A 27,680-nucleotide genomic window follows, 5' to 3' on the forward strand; every position below is an offset into this window, starting at 1 on the left:
CCCCGCTGCCACCCGGGCCTCTAGGGGCACCGCCGGTCATCCAGGGCGGGAGAACGGGCAGGGTGCTCCGAGCCCCTGGTGACCTTCAAAGGCCCCCGCACCAAAACGCTTGGGCCCACGCTCCTGCTCTTCAGCGCCCTCACCTCGGCCTGCCCCTCCGCTCGCCACACAGCTGGCAGATCGGGCCTGCCGGCCTCCTGGGGGCTAACCCTAACCCTAGCTCACCCTCGGAGGGGCTCATCCCAAGGTGCCTGGAGCGGCAATGCCGGGCATTGGAGACCCACGAGCCACAGTGCTGGACTCACCGTGCTGCCCCGCCGCCACACAGGCCGCTAGTGGCACCACCGGTCATTCAGGGCGGGAGAACGGGAAGGGCCCTTGGAGCCCCCGGCCTCTTTCGAAGGCCCCCCGCGCCAGAAAGCTTGCGCCTACTCTCCCGGTAGCCAGTGCCCTCACCTCGGCCCGCCCCTCCGCTCGCCGCACAGCCGGCGGATAGGGCCCGCCAGCCTCCTGGGGGCTAACCCTATCCCTACGTCGGCCCCCGAGAGGCCCCTCCCAACGGGCCTGGCACCGCAACACCGGGCTTGGGGACCGCTAGCCCCAGCATCCGACTCACCATGCTCCCCCGCCGGCAACTGACCCACTAGGGGCAACCGCCGGACATTCAGTGCGGGAGAACGGGCAGGGCTTCTTGAGCCCCGGCGACCTTCGAAGGCCCCCCGCGCCAAAACTCATGGGCCTACGCTACCGCTCGCCAGCGCCCTCACCTCGGCCCTCCCCTCTGCTCACCGCACAGCCGGTGGATTGGGCCTGCGGCCTCCTGGGGGCTAACCATAACCCTAGGTCAGCCTCCGAGGGGCCCCTGCGAAGGGGCCTGGTGCCGCAACACCGGGAATTGGGAACTCCCCAACCCCAGCGACGGACTCACCCTGTCACCCTGCCGCCACCCGGGCCCCAGGGGCGCTGCAGGTCATTCAGGGCGGGAAAACGGGCAGGGTCCTCCGATCCCCCGGCGACCTTCGAAGGCTTCCCGCGCCAAAACGCTTCGGCCTAGCTCCCGCTCGCCCGCGCCCTCCCCTCGGCCCTCCCCTCACTCGCCGCACAGCTAGCACGTCGGGCCTGCCGGCCTCCTGGGGGCTAACTGTAACCTTAGGTCGGCCCCCGAGGGGCCACTACCAAGGGTCTGCCCCCGCAACGCCGGGGATTGGGGACCCCCAAGCCCCAGTGCCGGGCTCACCCTGCCGCCCCGCCCCTCCGGGCCGCTAGTAGCGCCGCTGGTCATTCAGGGCAGGAGACCGGGTTGGGCCCTCTGAACCCCCGATGACCTTCGAAGGCCCCCCGTGCCAAAACGCTTGGGTCCACATTCTTGCTCTCAAGCGCCCTCACCTGGGTCCACCCCTCCGCTCGCCTCACAGCCGGCGGATCGGGCCTGCTGGCCCCCTGGGGGCTAACAATAACCCTTGGTCGGCCCCCTAGAGCCCTTCCAAAGGGGTCTGGCGCCCCAACGCCGAGGATTGGGGACCCCCAAGCCCCAGCGCCCAAGTCACCCTAACACCCCTCCTCCACCCGGGCCGCTAGGGGAGCCGCCGGTCATTCAGGGCAGAAGAACGTACAGGGCCCTCCAAGCCCCCAGCGACTTTCGAAGGACCCCCGCGCCAAAACGCCTGAGCCCACGCTCCCGCTCGCCAGCGGCCTCACCTCCGCCCGCCTCTCCGCTTGCCGCAGAGCTGGCGGATCGGGCTTCCGGCCTCCTGGGGGCTAAATCTAACCATAGGTCGGCCCCCTAGGGGCCCCAGCAAGGGGCCTAGAGCCGCAACACCGGGGATTGGAGAACCCCGAGCTCCAGCGCTGGACACAACCGGCTGCCCCGCTGCCACATGGGCCACTAGGGGCGCTGCCGGTCATTCAGGGCGGGACAACGGGCAGGGCCCTCAGAGCCTCTGGCGACATTCGAAGGCCCCCCGCGCCAAAACGCTTGGGCCCACGCTCCTGCTCACAAGCGCCCTCACCTCGGCCTGCCCCTCTGCTCACCACACAGCCGGCGGATCGGGCCTGCCGGCCTCCTCGGAGCTAACCCTAACCCTAGGTGAGTCCCCGAGGGGCCCCTCCCAAGGGGCATGGCGCCAAAACGCCGGGGATTGGGAACCCCTGAGTCCCAGCGCCCGACTCACCCTACCGCCCCTCCTCCACCAGGGCTTTTAGGGGAGCCGCCCGTCATTCAGGGCGGGAGAACGGGCAGGGCCGTCCGAACCCCTGGCGACATTCGAAGGACCCCCGCGCCAAAATGACTGGGCCCACTCTCCAGACTGCCAGCGGCCTCACCTCCGACCACCCCTCCACTCACCGCAGAGCTGGCGGATCGGGCCTGCGGGCCTCCTGGGGGCTAAGCCTAACCATATGTCGGCCCCCGAGGGGCCCCTAGCAAGGGGCCTGGAGTCGTAACGCCGGGGATTGGGGACCCCTGAACCCCAGTGCCGGACTCACCCGGCCGCCCCGCTGCCACCTGCACCACTAGGAGCGCCACCGGTCATTCAGTGCGGGAGAACGGGCAGGGTCCTCCGATCCCCCCACGACCTTCGAAGGGCCCCCCGCACCAAAACACTTGACCCACGCTCCCGCTAGCCAGCGCCCTCACCTCGGCCCGCCCCTCCGCTCGCCGCACAGCCGTAGGATCGGGCCTGTCAGCCCCCTGGGTGTAACCCTAACCCTAGGTCTGCCCCCACGGGGCCCCTCCCAAGGGGCCTGGCATCGCAATGCCGGGGATTGGGGACCCCCGAGCACCAGTGCTGGACTCTCCCTGCCACCCCACCACCACCCAGTCCGCTAGGGGCGCCGCCGGTCATTCAGTGCTGGAGAACAGGCAGGGCCCTCTGAGCCCCCGCGACCTTCGTAGGCCCCTCGCGCCAAAATGCTTGGGCCCACGCTCCCACTCGCCAGCGCCCTCTACTCGGCCCGCCCCTCCACTCGATGAACAGCTAGCGGATCAGGCCTGCCTGTTTCCTGGGGGCTAACACTATCCCTAGGTCAGACCCCAAGGGGCCACTTCCAAAGGCCTGGTGCCACAACGCCGGGGATTGGTGACCCCCAAGCCTCAGCGCCGGAGTCACCCTTCCGCCCCACAGCTACCGGGCCAGTAGGGACGCCACCAGTCATTCAGAGCGGGAGAATGGGCAGGGCCCTCCGAGCCCCTGGCGACCTTTGAGGCCCCCCACGCCAAAACGCTTGGGCCCACGCTCCCGCTAGCAAGCGCCCTCACCTCGGTCCGCCCCCCCTCTCGCCGCACAGACAGCGGATTGGGCCTGCCAGCCTCCTGGGAACTAACCCTAACTCTAGGTCTGCTCACGAGGGGCCCCTCCCAAGGGGCCTGGCGATGCCACGCCGGGGATTGGGGACCCTCAAGCCCCAGCGCATTACTTACCCTGCCGCCCTGCCGCCACCCGGGCTGCTAGGGGCGCCACCGGTTATTTAGGGCGGGAGAACGGGCAGGGCCCTCCGAGCCCCCAGTGACCTTTGAAGGCCCCCCGTGACAAAACGCTTGGGCCTAGGCTCCTGCTCGCCAGCACCCTCTCCTCAGCCCGCCCCTCCGCTCGCCGCACAGCCGGCAGATCGGGACTGCCGGCCTCCTGGGGCTAACCCTAACCCTAGGTCGGCTCCCGAGGGGCCCATCCCAAGGGGCCTGGCGCCGCCACGCGGGTGATTGGGGACCCCCGAGCACCAGGGCTGAACTCACCCTGCCGCCCCGCTGCGACCCGGATCGCTAGGGGCACCGTCCTCATTCGGGGCTGGGGAACGGGCAGGGCCCTCTGAGCCCCCGGTGACCTTCGAAGGCCCGACACGCCAAAACGCTTGGGCTCCCGCTCCCGCTCGCCAGCGCCCTCACCTCGCCCCGCCCCTCCGTTCTCTGCACAGCCGGCGGATCGGGCCCCGGCCTCCTTTGGGCTAACCTCAACCCTAGGTCGGCCCCCGAGGGACCCCTCCCAAGGGGCCAGGCGCCGCCACGCTGGGGCATTTGGACCCCTGAGCCCTACTCCAGACTCACCCTGCCGCCCCGCCGCCACCCGGGACGCTAGGGGCGCCACCGGTCATTCAGGGAGGGAGTACGGGCAGGGCCCTCCGAGCCCCCGATGACCTTCGAAGGCCCCCCGCACCAAAACGCTTGGGCCTAAGCTCCCGCTCGCCAGCGCCCTCACCTCGGCTCACCCCTCCCCTCGCCGCACAGCCGGCCAATCGGGCCTGCCGGCCTCCTTTGGGCTAACGATAACCCTAGCTCGGCCCCCGAGGGACCCCTCCCAAGGGGCCTGGCAATGCCACGCCGGGTATTGGGGACCCCCGAGCCCGAGCTCCGGACTCACCCTGCCTCCCCGCCGCCACCCTGGCCGCTAGGGAGCCGCCGGGCATTCAGGGCGGGAGAACTTGCTGGGCCCTCTGAGCCCCCGGTGAGCTTCGAAGGCCCCCCATGCCAAAACGCTTGGGCCCACGCTCCCGCTTGCCAGCGCATTCACGTCGGCCCACCCCTCCGCTCGCTGCACAGCCGGCGGATTGGGCCCGCCGGCCTCCTTTGGGCTAACACTCACCATATGTCGGCCCCCGAGGGACCCCTCCCAAGTGCCTGGAGCCACCGCGCCGGGGATCGGGGACCACTGAGCCCCAGCTCCAGACTCATCCTGCCGACACGCCGCCACCCTGGCCGCTAGGGGCGCCACCGGTCATTTAGGGTGTGAGAATGGGCAGGGCCCTCCAAGCCCCCAGCGACAATCCAAGGCCCCCCGTGCCAAAACGCCTGGGCCCACGCTCCCCCTCGCCAGCGCCCTCACCTCGGCCGCCCCTCTGCTCGCCGCACAGCCGGCGGTTCGGGCCTGCCGGCCTCCTTTGGGCTAACCCTAAACCTAGGTCGGCCCCAGAGGAGCCCCTCCCAAGGGGCCTGGCGCCGCCACGCTGGGGATTGGGGACACCCGAACCCCACCGCCGGACGCACTCTGCCGCTCCTCACCACCCGGCCCGCTAGGGGCGCCGTCCTCATTCAGGGCGTTAGAACGGGCAGGGCCCCCCGAGCCCCCGGCGACCTTCGAAGGTCCCCCGCGACAAAACGCTTGGGGCCATGCTCCCGCTCGCCAGCGCCCTCACCTCGGCTAGCCCCTCCGCATGTGGCAGAGCCGGCGGATCGGGCCTGCCAGCCTCCTGGGGGCTAACCCGAACCCTAGGTCGGCCCCCAAGGGGCCCCTCCCAAGGGGCCTATCGCTACAATGCCTGGGATTGGTGACCCCCGAGTCCAAGCGCTGGACTCACCGTGCCGCCCCGCCGCCACCCGGGCCGGTAGGAGAGCTGTCGGTCATTCAGGGCAGAACAACGGACAGGGCCCTCGGAGCCCCCAGCGCCGTTTGAAGGTCCTCCGCGCCAAAACCCTTGGGCCCACGCTCCCGCTCGCCAGCACCATCACTTCAGCCCACCCTCCGCTCCCTGCACAGCCGGCGGATTGGGCCTGACGGCCTCCTGGGGGCTAACCCTAACCCAAGCTCGATCCCTCGAGGGGCCCATCCCAAGGGGCCTGGTGCCGCAACGCCAGGGATTCGGGACCCACAAGCCCCAGCGCCAGACTCACCCTCCCGCCCCGCTGCCACCCGGGCCTCTAGGGGCACCGCCGGTCATCCAGGGCGGGAGAACGGGCAGGGCTTCTTGAGCCCCGGCGACCTTCGAAGGCCCCCGCGCCAAAACTCATGGGCCTACGCTACCGCTCGCCAGCGCCCTCACCTCGGCCCTCCCCTCTGCTCACCGCACAGCCGGTGGATTGGGCCTGCGGCCTCCTGGGGGCTAACCATAACCCTAGGTCAGCCTCCGAGGGGCCCCTGCGAAGGGGCCTGGTGCCGCAACACCGGGAATTGGGAACTCCCCAACCCCAGCGACGGACTCACCCTGTCACCCTGCCGCCACCCGGGCCCCAGGGGCGCTGCAGGTCATTCAGGGCGGGAAAACGGGCAGGGTCCTCCGATCCCCCGGCGACCTTCGAAGGCTTCCCGCGCCAAAACGCTTCGGCCAAGCTCCCGCTCGCCCGCGCCCTCCCCTCGGCCCTCCCCTCACTCGCCGCACAGCTAGCACGTCGGGCCTGCCGGCCTCCTGGGGGCTAACTGTAACCTTAGGTCGGCCCCCGAGGGGCCACTACCAAGGGTCTGCCCCCGCAACGCCGGGGATTGGGGACCCCCAAGCCCCAGTGCCGGGCTCACCCTGCCGCCCCGCCCCTCCGGGCCGCTAGTAGCGCCGCTGGTCATTCAGGGCAGGAGACCGGGTTGGGCCCTCTGAACCCCCGATGACCTTCGAAGGCCCCCCGTGCCAAAACGCTTGGGTCCACATTCTTGCTCTCAAGCGCCCTCACCTGGGTCCACCCCTCCGCTCGCCTCACAGCCGGCGGATCGGGCCTGCTGGCCCCCTGGGGGCTAACAATAACCCTTGGTCGGCCCCCTAGAGCCCTTCCAAAGGGGTCTGGCGCCCCAACGCCGAGGACTGGGGACCCCCAAGCCCCAGCGCCCAAGTCACCCTAACACCCCTCCTCCACCCGGGCCGCTAGGGGAGCCGCCGGTCATTCAGGGCAGAAGAACGTACAGGGCCCTCCAAGCCCCCAGCGACTTTCGAAGGACCCCCGCGCCAAAACGCCTGAGCCCACGCTCCCGCTCGCCAGCGGCCTCACCTCCGCCCGCCTCTCCGCTTGCCGCAGAGCTGGCGGATCGGGCTTCCGGCCTCCTGGGGGCTAAATCTAACCCTAGCTCCATCCCTCGAGGGGCCCCTCCCAAGGGGCCTGGTGCCGCAACGCCAGGGATTCGGGACCCACAAGCCCCAGCGCCAGACTCACCTTCCCGCCCCGCTGCCACCCGGGCCTCTAGGGGCACCGCCGGTCATCCAGGGCGGGAGAACGGGCAGGGTGCTCCGAGCCCCTGGTGACCTTCAAAGGCCCCCGCACCAAAACGCTTGGGCCCACGCTCCTGCTCTTCAGCGCCCTCACCTCGGCCTGCCCCTCCGCTCGCCACACAGCTGGCAGATCGGGCCTGCCGGCCTCCTGGGGGCTAACCCTAACCCTAGCTCACCCTCGGAGGGGCTCATCCCAAGGTGCCTGGAGCGGCAATGCCGGGCATTGGAGACCCACGAGCCACAGTGCTGGACTCACCGTGCTGCCCCGCCGCCACACAGGCCGCTAGTGGCACCACCGGTCATTCAGGGCGGGAGAACGGGAAGGGCCCTTGGAGCCCCCGGCCTCTTTCGAAGGCCCCCCGCGCCAGAAAGCTTGCGCCTACTCTCCCGGTAGCCAGTGCCCTCACCTCGGCCCGCCCCTCCGCTCGCCGCACAGCCGGCGGATAGGGCCCGCCAGCCTCCTGGGGGCTAACCCTATCCCTACGTCGGCCCCCGAGAGGCCCCTCCCAACGGGCCTGGCACCGCAACACCGGGCTTGGGGACCGCTAGCCCCAGCATCCGACTCACCATGCTCCCCCGCCGGCAACTGACCCACTAGGGGCACCGCCGGACATTCAGTGCGGGAGAACGGGCAGGGCTTCTTGAGCCCCGGCGACCTTCGAAGGCCCCCCGCGCCAAAACTCATGGGCCTACGCTACCGCTCGCCAGCGCCCTCACCTCGGCCCTCCCCTCTGCTCACCGCACAGCCGGTGGATTGGGCCTGCGGCCTCCTGGGGGCTAACCATAACCCTAGGTCAGCCTCCGAGGGGCCCCTGCGAAGGGGCCTGGTGCCGCAACACCGGGAATTGGGAACTCCCCAACCCCAGCGACGGACTCACCCTGTCACCCTGCCGCCACCCGGGCCCCAGGGGCGCTGCAGGTCATTCAGGGCGGGAAAACGGGCAGGGTCCTCCGATCCCCCGGCGACCTTCGAAGGCTTCCCGCGCCAAAACGCTTCGGCCAAGCTCCCGCTCGCCCGCGCCCTCCCCTCGGCCCTCCCCTCACTCGCCGCACAGCTAGCACGTCGGGCCTGCCGGCCTCCTGGGGGCTAACTGTAACCTTAGGTCGGCCCCCGAGGGGCCACTACCAAGGGTCTGCCCCCGCAACGCCGGGGATTGGGGACCCCCAAGCCCCAGTGCCGGGCTCACCCTGCCGCCCCGCCCCTCCGGGCCGCTAGTAGCGCCGCTGGTCATTCAGGGCAGGAGACCGGGTTGGGCCCTCTGAACCCCCGATGACCTTCGAAGGCCCCCCGTGCCAAAACGCTTGGGTCCACATTCTTGCTCTCAAGCGCCCTCACCTGGGTCCACCCCTCCGCTCGCCTCACAGCCGGCGGATCGGGCCTGCTGGCCCCCTGGGGGCTAACAATAACCCTTGGTCGGCCCCCTAGAGCCCTTCCAAAGGGGTCTGGCGCCCCAACGCCGAGGATTGGGGACCCCCAAGCCCCAGCGCCCAAGTCACCCTAACACCCCTCCTCCACCCGGGCCGCTAGGGGAGCCGCCGGTCATTCAGGGCAGAAGAACGTACAGGGCCCTCCAAGCCCCCAGCGACTTTCGAAGGACCCCCGCGCCAAAACGCCTGAGCCCACGCTCCCGCTCGCCAGCGGCCTCACCTCCGCCCGCCTCTCCGCTTGCCGCAGAGCTGGCGGATCGGGCTTCCGGCCTCCTGGGGGCTAAATCTAACCCTAGCTCCATCCCTCGAGGGGCCCCTCCCAAGGGGCCTGGTGCCGCAACGCCAGGGATTCGGGACCCACAAGCCCCAGCGCCAGACTCACCTTCCCGCCCCGCTGCCACCCGGGCCTCTAGGGGCACCGCCGGTCATCCAGGGCGGGAGAACGGGCAGGGTGCTCCGAGCCCCTGGTGACCTTCAAAGGCCCCCGCACCAAAACGCTTGGGCCCACGCTCCTGCTCTTCAGCGCCCTCACCTCGGCCTGCCCCTCCGCTCGCCACACAGCTGGCAGATCGGGCCTGCCGGCCTCCTGGGGGCTAACCCTAACCCTAGCTCACCCTCGGAGGGGCTCATCCCAAGGTGCCTGGAGCGGCAATGCCGGGCATTGGAGACCCACGAGCCACAGTGCTGGACTCACCGTGCTGCCCCGCCGCCACACAGGCCGCTAGTGGCACCACCGGTCATTCAGGGCGGGAGAACGGGAAGGGCCCTTGGAGCCCCCGGCCTCTTTCGAAGGCCCCCCGCGCCAGAAAGCTTGCGCCTACTCTCCCGGTAGCCAGTGCCCTCACCTCGGCCCGCCCCTCCGCTCGCCGCACAGCCGGCGGATAGGGCCCGCCAGCCTCCTGGGGGCTAACCCTATCCCTACGTCGGCCCCCGAGAGGCCCCTCCCAACGGGCCTGGCACCGCAACACCGGGCTTGGGGACCGCTAGCCCCAGCATCCGACTCACCATGCTCCCCCGCCGGCAACTGACCCACTAGGGGCACCGCCGGACATTCAGTGCGGGAGAACGGGCAGGGCTTCTTGAGCCCCGGCGACCTTCGAAGGCCCCCCGCGCCAAAACTCATGGGCCTACGCTACCGCTCGCCAGCGCCCTCACCTCGGCCCTCCCCTCTGCTCACCGCACAGCCGGTGGATTGGGCCTGCGGCCTCCTGGGGGCTAACCATAACCCTAGGTCAGCCTCCGAGGGGCCCCTGCGAAGGGGCCTGGTGCCGCAACACCGGGAATTGGGAACTCCCCAACCCCAGCGACGGACTCACCCTGTCACCCTGCCGCCACCCGGGCCCCAGGGGCGCTGCAGGTCATTCAGGGCGGGAAAACGGGCAGGGTCCTCCGATCCCCCGGCGACCTTCGAAGGCTTCCCGCGCCAAAACGCTTCGGCCTAGCTCCCGCTCGCCCGCGCCCTCCCCTCGGCCCTCCCCTCACTCGCCGCACAGCTAGCACGTCGGGCCTGCCGGCCTCCTGGGGGCTAACTGTAACCTTAGGTCGGCCCCCGAGGGGCCACTACCAAGGGTCTGCCCCCGCAACGCCGGGGATTGGGGACCCCCAAGCCCCAGTGCCGGGCTCACCCTGCCGCCCCGCCCCTCCGGGCCGCTAGTAGCGCCGCTGGTCATTCAGGGCAGGAGACCGGGTTGGGCCCTCTGAACCCCCGATGACCTTCGAAGGCCCCCCGTGCCAAAACGCTTGGGTCCACATTCTTGCTCTCAAGCGCCCTCACCTGGGTCCACCCCTCCGCTCGCCTCACAGCCGGCGGATCGGGCCTGCTGGCCCCCTGGGGGCTAACAATAACCCTTGGTCGGCCCCCTAGAGCCCTTCCAAAGGGGTCTGGCGCCCCAACGCCGAGGATTGGGGACCCCCAAGCCCCAGCGCCCAAGTCACCCTAACACCCCTCCTCCACCCGGGCCGCTAGGGGAGCCGCCGGTCATTCAGGGCAGAAGAACGTACAGGGCCCTCCAAGCCCCCAGCGACTTTCGAAGGACCCCCGCGCCAAAACGCCTGAGCCCACGCTCCCGCTCGCCAGCGGCCTCACCTCCGCCCGCCTCTCCGCTTGCCGCAGAGCTGGCGGATCGGGCTTCCGGCCTCCTGGGGGCTAAATCTAACCCTAGCTCCATCCCTCGAGGGGCCCCTCCCAAGGGGCCTGGTGCCGCAACGCCAGGGATTCGGGACCCACAAGCCCCAGCGCCAGACTCACCTTCCCGCCCCGCTGCCACCCGGGCCTCTAGGGGCACCGCCGGTCATCCAGGGCGGGAGAACGGGCAGGGTGCTCCGAGCCCCTGGTGACCTTCAAAGGCCCCCGCACCAAAACGCTTGGGCCCACGCTCCTGCTCTTCAGCGCCCTCACCTCGGCCTGCCCCTCCGCTCGCCACACAGCTGGCAGATCGGGCCTGCCGGCCTCCTGGGGGCTAACCCTAACCCTAGCTCACCCTCGGAGGGGCTCATCCCAAGGTGCCTGGAGCGGCAATGCCGGGCATTGGAGACCCACGAGCCACAGTGCTGGACTCACCGTGCTGCCCCGCCGCCACACAGGCCGCTAGTGGCACCACCGGTCATTCAGGGCGGGAGAACGGGAAGGGCCCTTGGAGCCCCCGGCCTCTTTCGAAGGCCCCCCGCGCCAGAAAGCTTGCGCCCACTCTCCCGGTAGCCAGTGCCCTCACCTCGGCCCGCCCCTCCGCTCGCCGCACAGCCGGCGGATAGGGCCCGCCAGCCTCCTGGGGGCTAACCCTATCCCTACGTCGGCCCCCGAGAGGCCCCTCCCAACGGGCCTGGCACCGCAACACCGGGCTTGGGGACCGCTAGCCCCAGCATCCGACTCACCATGCTCCCCCGCCGGCAACTGACCCACTAGGGGCACCGCCGGACATTCAGTGCGGGAGAACGGGCAGGGCTTCTTGAGCCCCGGCGACCTTCGAAGGCCCCCCGCGCCAAAACTCATGGGCCTACGCTACCGCTCGCCAGCGCCCTCACCTCGGCCCTCCCCTCTGCTCACCGCACAGCCGGTGGATTGGGCCTGCGGCCTCCTGGGGGCTAACCATAACCCTAGGTCAGCCTCCGAGGGGCCCCTGCGAAGGGGCCTGGTGCCGCAACACCGGGAATTGGGAACTCCCCAACCCCAGCGACGGACTCACCCTGTCACCCTGCCGCCACCCGGGCCCCAGGGGCGCTGCAGGTCATTCAGGGCGGGAAAACGGGCAGGGTCCTCCGATCCCCCGGCGACCTTCGAAGGCTTCCCGCGCCAAAACGCTTCGGCCAAGCTCCCGCTCGCCCGCGCCCTCCCCTCGGCCCTCCCCTCACTCGCCGCACAGCTGGCACATCGGGCCTGCCGGCCTCCTGGGGGCTAACTGTAACCTTAGGTCGGCCCCCGAGGGGCCACTACCAAGGGTCTGCCCCCGCAACGCCGGGGATTGGGGACCCCCAAGCCCCAGTGCCGGGCTCACCCTGCCGCCCCGCCCCTCCGGGCCGCTAGTAGCGCCGCTGGTCATTCAGGGCAGGAGACCGGGTTGGGCCCTCTGAACCCCCGATGACCTTCGAAGGCCCCCCGTGCCAAAACGCTTGGGTCCACATTCTTGCTCTCAAGCGCCCTCACCTGGGTCCACCCCTCCGCTCGCCTCACAGCCGGCGGATCGGGCCTGCTGGCCCCCTGGGGGCTAACAATAACCCTTGGTCGGCCCCCTAGAGCCCTTCCAAAGGGGTCTGGCGCCCCAACGCCGAGGATTGGGGACCCCCAAGCCCCAGCGCCCAAGTCACCCTAACACCCCTCCTCCACCCGGGCCGCTAGGGGAGCCGCCGGTCATTCAGGGCAGAAGAACGTACAGGGCCCTCCAAGCCCCCAGCGACTTTCGAAGGACCCCCGCGCCAAAACGCCTGAGCCCACGCTCCCGCTCGCCAGCGGCCTCACCTCCGCCCGCCTCTCCGCTTGCCGCAGAGCTGGCGGATCGGGCTTCCGGCCTCCTGGGGGCTAAATCTAACCCTAGCTCCATCCCTCGAGGGGCCCCTCCCAAGGGGCCTGGTGCCGCAACGCCAGGGATTCGGGACCCACAAGCCCCAGCGCCAGACTCACCTTCCCGCCCCGCTGCCACCCGGGCCTCTAGGGGCACCGCCGGTCATCCAGGGCGGGAGAACGGGCAGGGTGCTCCGAGCCCCTGGTGACCTTCAAAGGCCCCCGCACCAAAACGCTTGGGCCCACGCTCCTGCTCTTCAGCGCCCTCACCTCGGCCTGCCCCTCCGCTCGCCACACAGCTGGCAGATCGGGCCTGCCGGCCTCCTGGGGGCTAACCCTAACCCTAGCTCACCCTCGGAGGGGCTCATCCCAAGGTGCCTGGAGCGGCAATGCCGGGCATTGGAGACCCACGAGCCACAGTGCTGGACTCACCGTGCTGCCCCGCCGCCACACAGGCCGCTAGTGGCACCACCGGTCATTCAGGGCGGGAGAACGGGAAGGGCCCTTGGAGCCCCCGGCCTCTTTCGAAGGCCCCCCGCGCCAGAAAGCTTGCGCCTACTCTCCCGGTAGCCAGTGCCCTCACCTCGGCCCGCCCCTCCGCTCGCCGCACAGCCGGCGGATAGGGCCCGCCAGCCTCCTGGGGGCTAACCCTATCCCTACGTCGGCCCCCGAGAGGCCCCTCCCAACGGGCCTGGCACCGCAACACCGGGCTTGGGGACCGCTAGCCCCAGCATCCGACTCACCATGCTCCCCCGCCGGCAACTGACCCACTAGGGGCACCGCCGGACATTCAGTGCGGGAGAACGGGCAGGGCTTCTTGAGCCCCGGCGACCTTCGAAGGCCCCCCGCGCCAAAACTCATGGGCCTACGCTACCGCTCGCCAGCGCCCTCACCTCGGCCCTCCCCTCTGCTCACCGCACAGCCGGTGGATTGGGCCTGCGGCCTCCTGGGGGCTAACCATAACCCTAGGTCAGCCTCCGAGGGGCCCCTGCGAAGGGGCCTGGTGCCGCAACACCGGGAATTGGGAACTCCCCAACCCCAGCGACGGACTCACCCTGTCACCCTGCCGCCACCCGGGCCCCAGGGGCGCTGCAGGTCATTCAGGGCGGGAAAACGGGCAGGGTCCTCCGATCCCCCGGCGACCTTCGAAGGCTTCCCGCGCCAAAACGCTTCGGCCTAGCTCCCGCTCGCCCGCGCCCTCCCCTCGGCCCTCCCCTCACTCGCCGCACAGCTAGCACGTCGGGCCTGCCGGCCTCCTGGGGGCTAACTGTAACCTTAGGTCGGCCCCCGAGGGGCCACTACCAAGGGTCTGCCCCCGCAACGCCGGGGATTGGGGACCCCCAAGCCCCAGTGCCGGGCTCACCCTGCCGCCCCGCCCCTCCGGGCCGCTAGTAGCGCCGCTGGTCATTCAGGGCAGGAGACCGGGTTGGGCCCTCTGAACCCCCGATGACCTTCGAAGGCCCCCCGTGCCAAAACGCTTGGGTCCACATTCTTGCTCTCAAGCGCCCTCACCTGGGTCCACCCCTCCGCTCGCCTCACAGCCGGCGGATCGGGCCTGCTGGCCCCCTGGGGGCTAACAATAACCCTTGGTCGGCCCCCTAGAGCCCTTCCAAAGGGGTCTGGCGCCCCAACGCCGAGGATTGGGGACCCCCAAGCCCCAGCGCCCAAGTCACCCTAACACCCCTCCTCCACCCGGGCCGCTAGGGGAGCCGCCGGTCATTCAGGGCAGAAGAACGTACAGGGCCCTCCAAGCCCCCAGCGACTTTCGAAGGACCCCCGCGCCAAAACGCCTGAGCCCACGCTCCCGCTCGCCAGCGGCCTCACCTCCGCCCGCCTCTCCGCTTGCCGCAGAGCTGGCGGATCGGGCTTCCGGCCTCCTGGGGGCTAAATCTAACCCTAGCTCCATCCCTCGAGGGGCCCCTCCCAAGGGGCCTGGTGCCGCAACGCCAGGGATTCGGGACCCACAAGCCCCAGCGCCAGACTCACCTTCCCGCCCCGCTGCCACCCGGGCCTCTAGGGGCACCGCCGGTCATCCAGGGCGGGAGAACGGGCAGGGTGCTCCGAGCCCCTGGTGACCTTCAAAGGCCCCCGCACCAAAACGCTTGGGCCCACGCTCCTGCTCTTCAGCGCCCTCACCTCGGCCTGCCCCTCCGCTCGCCACACAGCTGGCAGATCGGGCCTGCCGGCCTCCTGGGGGCTAACCCTAACCCTAGCTCACCCTCGGAGGGGCTCATCCCAAGGTGCCTGGAGCGGCAATGCCGGGCATTGGAGACCCACGAGCCACAGTGCTGGACTCACCGTGCTGCCCCGCCGCCACACAGGCCGCTAGTGGCACCACCGGTCATTCAGGGCGGGAGAACGGGAAGGGCCCTTGGAGCCCCCGGCCTCTTTCGAAGGCCCCCCGCGCCAGAAAGCTTGCGCCTACTCTCCCGGTAGCCAGTGCCCTCACCTCGGCCCGCCCCTCCGCTCGCCGCACAGCCGGCGGATAGGGCCCGCCAGCCTCCTGGGGGCTAACCCTATCCCTACGTCGGCCCCCGAGAGGCCCCTCCCAACGGGCCTGGCACCGCAACACCGGGCTTGGGGACCGCTAGCCCCAGCATCCGACTCACCATGCTCCCCCGCCGGCAACTGACCCACTAGGGGCACCGCCGGACATTCAGTGCGGGAGAACGGGCAGGGCTTCTTGAGCCCCGGCGACCTTCGAAGGCCCCCCGCGCCAAAACTCATGGGCCTACGCTACCGCTCGCCAGCGCCCTCACCTCGGCCCTCCCCTCTGCTCACCGCACAGCCGGTGGATTGGGCCTGCGGCCTCCTGGGGGCTAACCATAACCCTAGGTCAGCCTCCGAGGGGCCCCTGCGAAGGGGCCTGGTGCCGCAACACCGGGAATTGGGAACTCCCCAACCCCAGCGACGGACTCACCCTGTCACCCTGCCGCCACCCGGGCCCCAGGGGCGCTGCAGGTCATTCAGGGCGGGGAAAACGGGCAGGGTCCTCCGATCCCCCGGCGACCTTCGAAGGCTTCCCGCGCCAAAACGCTTCGGCCTAGCTCCCGCTCGCCCGCGCCCTCCCCTCGGCCCTCCCCTCACTCGCCGCACAGCTAGCACGTCGGGCCTGCCGGCCTCCTGGGGGCTAACTGTAACCTTAGGTCGGCCCCCGAGGGGCCACTACCAAGGGTCTGCCCCCGCAACGCCGGGGATTGGGGACCCCCAAGCCCCAGTGCCGGGCTCACCCTGCCGCCCCGCCCCTCCGGGCCGCTAGTAGCGCCGCTGGTCATTCAGGGCAGGAGACCGGGTTGGGCCCTCTGAACCCCCGATGACCTTCGAAGGCCCCCCGTGCCAAAACGCTTGGGTCCACATTCTTGCTCTCAAGCGCCCTCACCTGGGTCCACCCCTCCGCTCGCCTCACAGCCGGCGGATCGGGCCTGCTGGCCCCCTGGGGGCTAACAATAACCCTTGGTCGGCCCCCTAGAGCCCTTCCAAAGGGGTCTGGCGCCCCAACGCCGAGGATTGGGGACCCCCAAGCCCCAGCGCCCAAGTCACCCTAACACCCCTCCTCCACCCGGGCCGCTAGGGGAGCCGCCGGTCATTCAGGGCAGAAGAACGTACAGGGCCCTCCAAGCCCCCAGCGACTTTCGAAGGACCCCCGCGCCAAAACGCCTGAGCCCACGCTCCCGCTCGCCAGCGGCCTCACCTCCGCCCGCCTCTCCGCTTGCCGCAGAGCTGGCGGATCGGGCTTCCGGCCTCCTGGGGGCTAAATCTAACCCTAGCTCCATCCCTCGAGGGGCCCCTCCCAAGGGGCCTGGTGCCGCAACGCCAGGGATTCGGGACCCACAAGCCCCAGCGCCAGACTCACCTTCCCGCCCCGCTGCCACCCGGGCCTCTAGGGGCACCGCCGGTCATCCAGGGCGGGAGAACGGGCAGGGTGCTCCGAGCCCCTGGTGACCTTCAAAGGCCCCCGCACCAAAACGCTTGGGCCCACGCTCCTGCTCTTCAGCGCCCTCACCTCGGCCTGCCCCTCCGCTCGCCACACAGCTGGCAGATCGGGCCTGCCGGCCTCCTGGGGGCTAACCCTAACCCTAGCTCACCCTCGGAGGGGCTCATCCCAAGGTGCCTGGAGCGGCAATGCCGGGCATTGGAGACCCACGAGCCACAGTGCTGGACTCACCGTGCTGCCCCGCCGCCACACAGGCCGCTAGTGGCACCACCGGTCATTCAGGGCGGGAGAACGGGAAGGGCCCTTGGAGCCCCCGGCCTCTTTCGAAGGCCCCCCGCGCCAGAAAGCTTGCGCCTACTCTCCCGGTAGCCAGTGCCCTCACCTCGGCCCGCCCCTCCGCTCGCCGCACAGCCGGCGGATAGGGCCCGCCAGCCTCCTGGGGGCTAACCCTATCCCTACGTCGGCCCCCGAGAGGCCCCTCCCAACGGGCCTGGCACCGCAACACCGGGCTTGGGGACCGCTAGCCCCAGCATCCGACTCACCATGCTCCCCCGCCGGCAACTGACCCACTAGGGGCACCGCCGGACATTCAGTGCGGGAGAACGGGCAGGGCTTCTTGAGCCCCGGCGACCTTCGAAGGCCCCCCGCGCCAAAACTCATGGGCCTACGCTACCGCTCGCCAGCGCCCTCACCTCGGCCCTCCCCTCTGCTCACCGCACAGCCGGTGGATTGGGCCTGCGGCCTCCTGGGGGCTAACCATAACCCTAGGTCAGCCTCCGAGGGGCCCCTGCGAAGGGGCCTGGTGCCGCAACACCGGGAATTGGGAACTCCCCAACCCCAGCGACGGACTCACCCTGTCACCCTGCCGCCACCCGGGCCCCAGGGGCGCTGCAGGTCATTCAGGGCGGGAAAACGGGCAGGGTCCTCCGATCCCCCGGCGACCTTCGAAGGCTTCCCGCGCCAAAACGCTTCGGCCAAGCTCCCGCTCGCCCGCGCCCTCCACTCGGCCCTCCCCTCACTCGCCGCACAGCTGGCACGTCGGGCCTGCCGGCCTCCTGGGGGCTAACTGTAACCTTAGGTCGGCCCCCGAGGGGCCACTACCAAGGGTCTGCCCCCGCAACGCCGGGGATTGGGGACCCCCAAGCCCCAGTGCCGGGCTCACCCTGCCGCCCCGCCCCTCCGGGCCGCTAGTAGCGCCGCTGGTCATTCAGGGCAGGAGACCGGGTTGGGCCCTCTGAACCCCCGATGACCTTCGAAGGCCCCCCGTGCCAAAACGCTTGGGTCCACATTCTTGCTCTCAAGCGCCCTCACCTGGGTCCACCCCTCCGCTCGCCTCACAGCCGGCGGATCGGGCCTGCTGGCCCCCTGGGGGCTAACAATAACCCTTGGTCGGCCCCCTAGAGCCCTTCCAAAGGGGTCTGGCGCCCCAACGCCGAGGACTGGGGACCCCCAAGCCCCAGCGCCCAAGTCACCCTAACACCCCTCCTCCACCCGGGCCGCTAGGGGAGCCGCCGGTCATTCAGGGCAGAAGAACGTACAGGGCCCTCCAAGCCCCCAGCGACTTTCGAAGGACCCCCGCGCCAAAACGCCTGAGCCCACGCTCCCGCTCGCCAGCGGCCTCACCTCCGCCCGCCTCTCCGCTTGCCGCAGAGCTGGCGGATCGGGCTTCCGGCCTCCTGGGGGCTAAATCTAACCATAGGTCGGCCCCCTAGGGGCCCCAGCAAGGGGCCTAGAGCCGCAACACCGGGGATTGGAGAACCCCGAGCTCCAGCGCTGGACACAACCGGCTGCCCCGCTGCCACATGGGCCACTAGGGGCGCTGCCGGTCATTCAGGGCGGGACAACGGGCAGGGCCCTCAGAGCCTCTGGCGACATTCGAAGGCCCCCCGCGCCAAAACGCTTGGGCCCACGCTCCTGCTCACAAGCGCCCTCACCTCGGCCTGCCCCTCTGCTCACCACACAGCCGGCGGATCGGGCCTGCCGGCCTCCTCGGAGCTAACCCTAACCCTAGGTGAGTCCCCGAGGGGCCCCTCCCAAGGGGCATGGCGCCAAAACGCCGGGGATTGGGAACCCCTGAGTTCTAGCGCCCGACTCACCCTACCGCCCCTCCTCCACCAGGGCTTTTAGGGGAGCCGCCCGTCATTCAGGGCGGGAGAACGGGCAGGGCCGTCCGAACCCCTGGCGACATTCGAAGGACCCCCGCGCCAAAATGACTGGGCCCACTCTCCAGACTGCCAGCGGCCTCACCTCCGACTACCCCTCCACTCACCGCAGAGCTGGCGGATCGGGCCTGCGGGCCTCCTGGGGGCTAAGCCTAACCATATGTCGGCCCCCGAGGGGCCCCTAGCAAGAGGCCTGGAGTCGTAACGCCGGGGATTGGGGACCCCTGAACCCCAGTGCCGGACTCACCCGGCCGCCCCGCTGCCACCTGCACCACTAGGAGCGCCACCGGTCATTCAGTGCGGGAGAACGGGCAGGGTCCTCCGATCCCCCCACGACCTTCGAAGGGCCCCCCGCACCAAAACACTTGACCCACGCTCCCGCTAGCCAGCGCCCTCACCTCGGCCCGCCCCTCCGCTCGCCGCACAGCCGTAGGATCGGGCCTGTCAGCCCCCTGGGTGTAACCCTAACCCTAGGTCTGCCCCCACGGGGCCCCTCCCAAGGGGCCTGGCATCGCAATGCCGGGGATTGGGGACCCCCGAGCACCAGTGCTGGACTCTCCCTGCCACCCCACCACCACCCAGTCCGCTAGGGGCGCCGCCGGTCATTCAGTGCTGGAGAACAGGCAGGGCCCTCTGAGCCCCCGCGACCTTCGTAGGCCCCTCGCGCCAAAATGCTTGGGCCCACGCTCCCACTCGCCAGCGCCCTCTACTCGGCCCGCCCCTCCACTCGATGAACAGCTAGCGGATCAGGCCTGCCTGTTTCCTGGGGGCTAACACTATCCCTAGGTCAGACCCCAAGGGGCCACTTCCAAAGGCCTGGTGCCACAACGCCGGGGATTGGTGACCCCCAAGCCTCAGCGCCGGAGTCACCCTTCCGCCCCACAGCTACCGGGCCAGTAGGGACGCCACCAGTCATTCAGAGCGGGAGAATGGGCAGGGCCCTCCGAGGCCCTGGCGACCTTTGAGGCCCCCCACGCCAAAACGCTTGGGCCCACGCTCCCGCTAGCAAGCGCCCTCACCTCGGTCCGCCCCCCCTCTCGCCGCACAGACAGCGGATTGGGCCTGCCAGCCTCCTGGGAACTAACCCTAACTCTAGGTCTGCTCACGAGGGGCCCCTCCCAAGGGGCCTGGCGATGCCACGCCGGGGATTGGGGACCCTCAAGCCCCAGCGCATTACTTACCCTGCCGCCCTGCCGCCACCCCGGGCTGCTAGGGGCGCCACCGGTTATTTAGGGCGGGAGAACGGGCAGGGCCCTCCGAGCCCCCAGTGACCTTTGAAGGCCCCCCGTGACAAAACGCTTGGGCCTAGGCTCCTGCTCGCCAGCACCCTCTCCTCAGCCCGCCCCTCCGCTCGCCGCACAGCCGGCAGATCGGGACTGCCGGCCTCCTGGGGCTAACCCTAACCCTAGGTCGGCTCCCGAGGGGCCCATCCCAAGGGGCCTGGCGCCGCCACGCGGGTGATTGGGGACCCCCGAGCACCAGGGCTGAACTCACCCTGCCGCCCCGCTGCGACCCGGATCGCTAGGGGCACCGTCCTCATTCGGGGCTGGGGAACGGGCAGGGCCCTCTGAGCCCCCGGTGACCTTCGAAGGCCCGACACGCCAAAACGCTTGGGCTCCCGCTCCCGCTCGCCAGCGCCCTCACCTCGCCCCGCCCCTCCGTTCTCTGCACAGCCGGCGGATCGGGCCCCGGCCTCCTTTGGGCTAACCTCAACCCTAGGTCGGCCCCCGAGGGACCCCTCCCAAGGGGCCAGGCGCCGCCACGCCGGGGCATTTGGACCCCTGAGCCCTACTCCAGACTCACCCTGCCGCCCCGCCGCCACCCGGGACGCTAGGGGCGCCACCGGTCATTCAGGGAGGGAGTACGGGCAGGGCCCCTCCGAGCCCCCGATGACCTTCGAAGGCCCCCCCGCACCAAAACGCTTGGGCCTAAGCTCCGCTCGCCAGCGCCCTCACCTCGGCTCACCCCTCCCCTCGCCGCACAGCCGGCCAATCGGGCCTGCCGGCCCTCCTTTGGGCTAACGATAACCCTAGCTCGGCCCCCGAGGGACCCCTCCCAAGGGGCCTGGCAATGCCACGCCGGGTATTGGGGACCCCCGAGCCCGAGCTCCGGACTCACCCTGCCTCCCCGCCGCCACCCTGGCCGCTAGGGAGCCGCCGGGCATTCAGGGCGGGAGAACTTGCTGGGCCCTCTGAGCCCCCGGTGAGCTTCGAAGGCCCCCCATGCCAAAACGCTTGGGCCCACGCTCCCGCTTGCCAGCGCATTCACGTCGGCCCACCCCTCCGCTCGCTGCACAGCCGGCGGATTGGGCCCGCCGGCCTCCTTTGGGCTAACACTCACCATATGTCGGCCCCCGAGGGACCCCTCCCAAGTGCCTGGAGCCACCGCGCCGGGGATCGGGGACCACTGAGCCCCAGCTCCAGACTCATCCTGCCGACACGCCGCCACCCTGGCCGCTAGGGGCGCCACCGGTCATTTAGGGTGTGAGAATGGGCAGGGCCCTCCAAGCCCCCAGCGACAATCCAAGGCCCCCGTGCCAAAAAGCCTGGGCCCACGCTCCCCCTCGCCAGCGCCCTCACCTCGGCCGCCCCTCTGCTCGCCGCACAGCCGGCGGTTCGGGCCTGCCGGCCTCCTTTGGGCTAACCCTAAACCTAGGTCGGCCCCAGAGGAGCCCCTCCCAAGGGGCCTGGCGCCGCCACGCTGGGGATTGGGGACACCCGAACCCCACCGCCGGACGCACTCTGCCGCTCCTCACCACCCGGCCCGCTAGGGGCGCCGTCCTCATTCAGGGCGTTAGAACGGGCAGGGCCCCCCGAGCCCCCGGCGACCTTCGAAGGTCCCCCGCGACAAAACGCTTGGGGCCATGCTCCCGCTCGCCAGCGCCCTCACCTCGGCTAGCCCCTCCGCATGTGGCAGAGCCGGCGGATCGGGCCTGCCAGCCTCCTGGGGGCTAACCCGAACCCTAGGTCGGCCCCCAAGGGGCCCCTCCCAAGGGGCCTATCGCTACAATGCCTGGGATTGGTGACCCCCGAGTCCAAGCGCTGGACTCACCGTGCCGCCCCGCCGCCACCCGGGCCGGGTAGGAGAGCTGTCGGTCATTCAGGGCAGAACAACGGACAGGGCCCTCGGAGCCCCCAGCGCCGTTTGAAGGCCCGCCGCGCCAAAACCCTTGGGCCCACGCTCCCGCTCGCCAGCACCATCACTTCAGCCCACCCTCCGCTCCCTGCACAGCCGGCGGATTGGGCCTGACGGCCTCCTGGGGGCTAACCCTAACCCAAGCTCGATCCCTCGAGGGGCCCATCCCAAGGGGCCTGGTGCCGCAACGCCAGGGATTCGGGACCCACAAGCCCCAGCGCCAGACTCACCCTCCCGCCCCGCTGCCACCCGGGCCTCTAGGGGCACCGCCGGTCATCCAGGGCGGGAGAACGGGCAGGGCTTCTTGAGCCCCGGCGACCTTCGAAGGCCCCCGCGCCAAAACTCATGGGCCTACGCTACCGCTCGCCAGCGCCCTCACCTCGGCCCTCCCCTCTGCTCACCGCACAGCCGGTGGATTGGGCCTGCGGCCTCCTGGGGGCTAACCATAACCCTAGGTCAGCCTCCGAGGGGCCCCTGCGAAGGGGCCTGGTGCCGCAACACCGGGAATTGGGAACTCCCCAACCCCAGCGACGGACTCACCCTGTCACCCTGCCGCCACCCGGGCCCCAGGGGCGCTGCAGGTCATTCAGGGCGGGGAAAACGGGCAGGGTCCTCCGATCCCCCGGCGACCTTCGAAGGCTTCCCGCGCCAAAACGCTTCGGCCAAGCTCCCGCTCGCCCGCGCCCTCCCCTCGGCCCTCCCCTCACTCGCCGCACAGCTGGCACATCGGGCCTGCCGGCCTCCTGGGGGCTAACTGTAACCTTAGGTCGGCCCCCGAGGGGCCACTACCAAGGGTCTGCCCCCGCAACGCCGGGGATTGGGGACCCCCAAGCCCCAGTGCCGGGCTCACCCTGCCGCCCCGCCCCTCCGGGCCGCTAGTAGCGCCGCTGGTCATTCAGGGCAGGAGACGGGTTGGGCCCTCTGAACCCCGATGACCTTCGAAGGCCCCCCGTGCCAAAACGCTTGGGTCCACATTCTTGCTCTCAAGCGCCCTCACCTGGGTCCACCCCTCCGCTCGCCTCACAGCCGGCGGATCGGGCCTGCTGGCCCCCTGGGGGCTAACAATAACCCTTGGTCGGCCCCCTAGAGCCCTTCCAAAGGGGTCTGGCGCCCCAACGCCGAGGATTGGGGACCCCCAAGCCCCAGCGCCCAAGTCACCCTAACACCCCTCCTCCACCCGGGCCGCTAGGGGAGCCGCCGGTCATTCAGGGCAGAAGAACGTACAGGGCCCTCCAAGCCCCCAGCGACTTTCGAAGGACCCCCGCGCCAAAACGCCTGAGCCCACGCTCCCGCTCGCCAGCGGCCTCACCTCCGCCCGCCTCTCCGCTTGCCGCAGAGCTGGCGGATCGGGCTTCCGGCCTCCTGGGGGCTAAATCTAACCCTAGCTCCATCCCTCGAGGGGCCCCTCCCAAGGGGCCTGGTGCCGCAACGCCAGGGATTCGGGACCCACAAGCCCCAGCGCCAGACTCACCTTCCCGCCCCGCTGCCACCCGGGCCTCTAGGGGCACCGCCGGTCATCCAGGGCGGGAGAACGGGCAGGGTGCTCCGAGCCCCTGGTGACCTTCAAAGGCCCCCGCACCAAAACGCTTGGGCCCACGCTCCTGCTCTTCAGCGCCCTCACCTCGGCCTGCCCCTCCGCTCGCCACACAGCTGGCAGATCGGGCCTGCCGGCCTCCTGGGGGCTAACCCTAACCCTAGCTCACCCTCGGAGGGGCTCATCCCAAGGTGCCTGGAGCGGCAATGCCGGGCATTGGAGACCCACGAGCCACAGTGCTGGACTCACCGTGCTGCCCCGCCGCCACACAGGCCGCTAGTGGCACCACCGGTCATTCAGGGCGGGAGAACGGGAAGGGCCCTTGGAGCCCCCGGCCTCTTTCGAAGGCCCCCCGCGCCAGAAAGCTTGCGCCTACTCTCCCGGTAGCCAGTGCCCTCACCTCGGCCCGCCCCACCGCTCGCCGCACAGCCGGCGGATAGGGCCCGCCAGCCTCCTGGGGGCTAACCCTATCCCTACGTCGGCCCCCGAGAGGCCCCTCCCAACGGGCCTGGCACCGCAACACCGGGCTTGGGGACCGCTAGCCCCAGCATCCGACTCACCATGCTCCCCCGCCGGCAACTGACCCACTAGGGGCACCGCCGGACATTCAGTGCGGGAGAACGGGCAGGGCTTCTTGAGCCCCGGCGACCTTCGAAGGCCCCCCGCGCCAAAACTCATGGGCCTACGCTACCGCTCGCCAGCGCCCTCACCTCGGCCCTCCCCTCTGCTCACCGCACAGCCGGTGGATTGGGCCTGCGGCCTCCTGGGGGCTAACCATAACCCTAGGTCAGCCTCCGAGGGGCCCCTGCGAAGGGGCCTGGTGCCGCAACACCGGGAATTGGGAACTCCCCAACCCCAGCGACGGACTCACCCTGTCACCCTGCCGCCACCCGGGCCCCAGGGGCGCTGCAGGTCATTCAGGGCGGGGAAAACGGGCAGGGTCCTCCGATCCCCCGGCGACCTTCGAAGGCTTCCCGCGCCAAAACGCTTCGGCCTAGCTCCCGCTCGCCCGCGCCCTCCCCTCGGCCCTCCCCTCACTCGCCGCACAGCTAGCACGTCGGGCCTGCCGGCCTCCTGGGGGCTAACTGTAACCTTAGGTCGGCCCCCGAGGGGCCACTACCAAGGGTCTGCCCCCGCAACGCCGGGGATTGGGGACCCCCAAGCCCCAGTGCCGGGCTCACCCTGCCGCCCCGCCCCTCCGGGCCGCTAGTAGCGCCGCTGGTCATTCAGGGCAGGAGACCGGGTTGGGCCCTCTGAACCCCCGATGACCTTCGAAGGCCCCCCGTGCCAAAACGCTTGGGTCCACATTCTTGCTCTCAAGCGCCCTCACCTGGGTCCACCCCTCCGCTCGCCTCACAGCCGGCGGATCGGGCCTGCTGGCCCCCTGGGGGCTAACAATAACCCTTGGTCGGCCCCCTAGAGCCCTTCCAAAGGGGTCTGGCGCCCCAACGCCGAGGATTGGGGACCCCCAAGCCCCAGCGCCCAAGTCACCCTAACACCCCTCCTCCACCCGGGCCGCTAGGGGAGCCGCCGGTCATTCAGGGCAGAAGAACGTACAGGGCCCTCCAAGCCCCCAGCGACTTTCGAAGGACCCCCGCGCCAAAACGCCTGAGCCCACGCTCCCGCTCGCCAGCGGCCTCACCTCCGCCCGCCTCTCCGCTTGCCGCAGAGCTGGCGGATCGGGCTTCCGGCCTCCTGGGGGCTAAATCTAACCCTAGCTCCATCCCTCGAGGGGCCCCTCCCAAGGGGCCTGGTGCCGCAACGCCAGGGATTCGGGACCCACAAGCCCCAGCGCCAGACTCACCTTCCCGCCCCGCTGCCACCCGGGCCTCTAGGGGCACCGCCGGTCATCCAGGGCGGGAGAACGGGCAGGGTGCTCCGAGCCCCTGGTGACCTTCAAAGGCCCCCGCACCAAAACGCTTGGGCCCACGCTCCTGCTCTTCAGCGCCCTCACCTCGGCCTGCCCCTCCGCTCGCCACACAGCTGGCAGATCGGGCCTGCCGGCCTCCTGGGGGCTAACCCTAACCCTAGCTCACCCTCGGAGGGGCTCATCCCAAGGTGCCTGGAGCGGCAATGCCGGGCATTGGAGACCCACGAGCCACAGTGCTGGACTCACCGTGCTGCCCCGCCGCCACACAGGCCGCTAGTGGCACCACCGGTCATTCAGGGCGGGAGAACGGGAAGGGCCCTTGGAGCCCCCGGCCTCTTTCGAAGGCCCCCCGCGCCAGAAAGCTTGCGCCCACTCTCCCGGTAGCCAGTGCCCTCACCTCGGCCCGCCCCTCCGCTCGCCGCACAGCCGGCGGATAGGGCCCGCCAGCCTCCTGGGGGCTAACCCTATCCCTACGTCGGCCCCCGAGAGGCCCCTCCCAACGGGCCTGGCACCGCAACACCGGGCTTGGGGACCGCTAGCCCCAGCATCCGACTCACCATGCTCCCCCGCCGGCAACTGACCCACTAGGGGCACCGCCGGACATTCAGTGCGGGAGAACGGGCAGGGCTTCTTGAGCCCCGGCGACCTTCGAAGGCCCCCCGCGCCAAAACTCATGGGCCTACGCTACCGCTCGCCAGCGCCCTCACCTCGGCCCTCCCCTCTGCTCACCGCACAGCCGGTGGATTGGGCCTGCGGCCTCCTGGGGGCTAACCATAACCCTAGGTCAGCCTCCGAGGGGCCCCTGCGAAGGGGCCTGGTGCCGCAACACCGGGAATTGGGAACTCCCCAACCCCAGCGACGGACTCACCCTGTCACCCTGCCGCCACCCGGGCCCCAGGGGCGCTGCAGGTCATTCAGGGCGGGAAAACGGGCAGGGTCCTCCGATCCCCCGGCGACCTTCGAAGGCTTCCCGCGCCAAAACGCTTCGGCCAAGCTCCCGCTCGCCCGCGCCCTCCCCTCGGCCCTCCCCTCACTCGCCGCACAGCTGGCACGTCGGGCCTGCCGGCCTCCTGGGGGCTAACTGTAACCTTAGGTCGGCCCCCGAGGGGCCACTACCAAGGGTCTGCCCCCGCAACGCCGGGGATTGGGGACCCCCAAGCCCCAGTGCCGGGCTCACCCTGCCGCCCCGCCCCTCCGGGCCGCTAGTAGCGCCGCTGGTCATTCAGGGCAGGAGACCGGGTTGGGCCCTCTGAACCCCCGATGACCTTCGAAGGCCCCCCGTGCCAAAACGCTTGGGTCCACATTCTTGCTCTCAAGCGCCCTCACCTGGGTCCACCCCTCCGCTCGCCTCACAGCCGGCGGATCGGGCCTGCTGGCCCCCTGGGGGCTAACAATAACCCTTGGTCGGCCCCCTAGAGCCCTTCCAAAGGGGTCTGGCGCCCCAACGCCGAGGATTGGGGACCCCCAAGCCCCAGCGCCCAAGTCACCCTAACACCCCTCCTCCACCCGGGCCGCTAGGGGAGCCGCCGGTCATTCAGGGCAGAAGAACGTACAGGGCCCTCCAAGCCCCCAGCGACTTTCGAAGGACCCCCGCGCCAAAACGCCTGAGCCCACGCTCCCGCTCGCCAGCGGCCTCACCTCCGCCCGCCTCTCCGCTTGCCGCAGAGCTGGCGGATCGGGCTTCCGGCCTCCTGGGGGCTAAATCTAACCCTAGCTCCATCCCTCGAGGGGCCCCTCCCAAGGGGCCTGGTGCCGCAACGCCAGGGATTCGGGACCCACAAGCCCCAGCGCCAGACTCACCTTCCCGCCCCGCTGCCACCCGGGCCTCTAGGGGCACCGCCGGTCATCCAGGGCGGGAGAACGGGCAGGGTGCTCCGAGCCCCTGGTGACCTTCAAAGGCCCCCGCACCAAAACGCTTGGGCCCACGCTCCTGCTCTTCAGCGCCCTCACCTCGGCCTGCCCCTCCGCTCGCCACACAGCTGGCAGATCGGGCCTGCCGGCCTCCTGGGGGCTAACCCTAACCCTAGCTCACCCTCGGAGGGGCTCATCCCAAGGTGCCTGGAGCGGCAATGCCGGGCATTGGAGACCCACGAGCCACAGTGCTGGACTCACCGTGCTGCCCCGCCGCCACACAGGCCGCTAGTGGCACCACCGGTCATTCAGGGCGGGAGAACGGGAAGGGCCCTTGGAGCCCCCGGCCTCTTTCGAAGGCCCCCCGCGCCAGAAAGCTTGCGCCTACTCTCCCGGTAGCCAGTGCCCTCACCTCGGCCCGCCCCTCCGCTCGCCGCACAGCCGGCGGATAGGGCCCGCCAGCCTCCTGGGGGCTAACCCTATCCCTACGTCGGCCCCCGAGAGGCCCCTCCCAACGGGCCTGGCACCGCAACACCGGGCTTGGGGACCGCTAGCCCCAGCATCCGACTCACCATGCTCCCCCGCCGGCAACTGACCCACTAGGGGCACCGCCGGACATTCAGTGCGGGAGAACGGGCAGGGCTTCTTGAGCCCCGGCGACCTTCGAAGGCCCCCCGCGCCAAAACTCATGGGCCTACGCTACCGCTCGCCAGCGCCCTCACCTCGGCCCTCCCCTCTGCTCACCGCACAGCCGGTGGATTGGGCCTGCGGCCTCCTGGGGGCTAACCATAACCCTAGGTCAGCCTCCGAGGGGCCCCTGCGAAGGGGCCTGGTGCCGCAACACCGGGAATTGGGAACTCCCCAACCCCAGCGAC

The sequence above is a fragment of the Ursus arctos genome, unplaced genomic scaffold (assembly GCF_023065955.2).
Source record: "Ursus arctos isolate Adak ecotype North America unplaced genomic scaffold, UrsArc2.0 scaffold_6, whole genome shotgun sequence".
NCBI classification, from domain to species: domain Eukaryota; kingdom Metazoa; phylum Chordata; class Mammalia; order Carnivora; family Ursidae; genus Ursus; species Ursus arctos.